General features: G+C 40.9%; 1 protein-coding gene across 1 annotated transcript in view; it reads left to right on the top strand.

Annotated features, from left to right (window-relative positions):
- The first annotated feature begins 938 nt into the window (after positions 1–938).
- LOC144444724 (glycine receptor subunit alpha-4-like) overlaps positions 939–943 on the top strand; it is an 83,765-nt gene continuing 83,760 nt past the window's right edge. The window contains exon 1 of the mRNA XM_078134251.1: positions 939–943. This exon is cut by the window's right edge and continues 123 nt beyond it. The gene's annotated coding sequence lies outside the window, so the exon portion shown is untranslated.

The raw sequence follows: 943 nt of genomic DNA, 5'->3' as shown, positions 1-943 counted from the left end.
GGAAATGGCGATATTCGCTGTTTAGAATCACGTTTAGCTCGATATACATAGATTGGATTGCTAGAGTACTCTGAGGTCGCTGGCATAATTTTAATACTTTACATGTTTGTGAAGCACCGAATTGCATCCGATGGTAGCAGTGAACATTCGTCCCTTAGGTCAAGTGTCAATATTTCCTCTCGCAAACACCTTGAGGGAAACGGAAATTCTGATAGGTACATGGTTCTATGTTTTTGGAACGTTGCATGTCACAGGTTGACAAATCAGAATCGATATTTCTTCACATCAATCATTGTTTTCAGCTAATCAGTTAAATCGATCTGATTAATTGCATGTTTGTGGATAATATTTTGTATCCAATGTGTTCGTGTATAGTGATTTCATACCAGTGTATCAAATTCTTAGTTGGTTAGGGGTTCTCACAATTATATAACGTGTAGCTAGGGCGTTCTCTTTTTTTGTACCATGTGTATTGGTATATTGATAGCTAGCTGCGAATGATACTCGATACACATACGTTCTTGATCAACGCATGGTGCTTGTACATGTACAGCGAAGACTCGTTGCAGCGTGTGCGTGTTATCAACTCCGGTACTTCATCAGCAAGTCAAACCCGGGGCTGTCAACCAGAAAGAACCGCGTCCAATTCAGAATGATCGTCAGGTGCTGATGGTAATATACTCCACGAATACAGCTGAGAGGGGGTAATATTCCTGTAGCGATAGTGGTCTACGTACACTCCCAAATACTCCATATATTTCGTGGTAATCGCCGCTATGCTATGAACCGGGCTATATGAACGCGGTGTTCATTTAGTTGTTTCAGCGGAACTTTTAGAACTCAAGTCCCTGAATGTTCACCAATAGTTTTGTAGTGCAAGAAGGTATCTATAGCTGTACATATACGAGTGTAATTAAGGAGAACGGTCCAAGGATTGATTGGC

Source organism: Glandiceps talaboti, chromosome 13 (assembly GCF_964340395.1).
Source record: "Glandiceps talaboti chromosome 13, keGlaTala1.1, whole genome shotgun sequence".
Classification (NCBI taxonomy): Eukaryota; Metazoa; Hemichordata; class Enteropneusta; family Spengelidae; genus Glandiceps; species Glandiceps talaboti.
The sequence above is the reverse complement of the archived record's forward strand: the minus strand, read 5'-3'. Positions and strand labels throughout refer to the sequence as shown.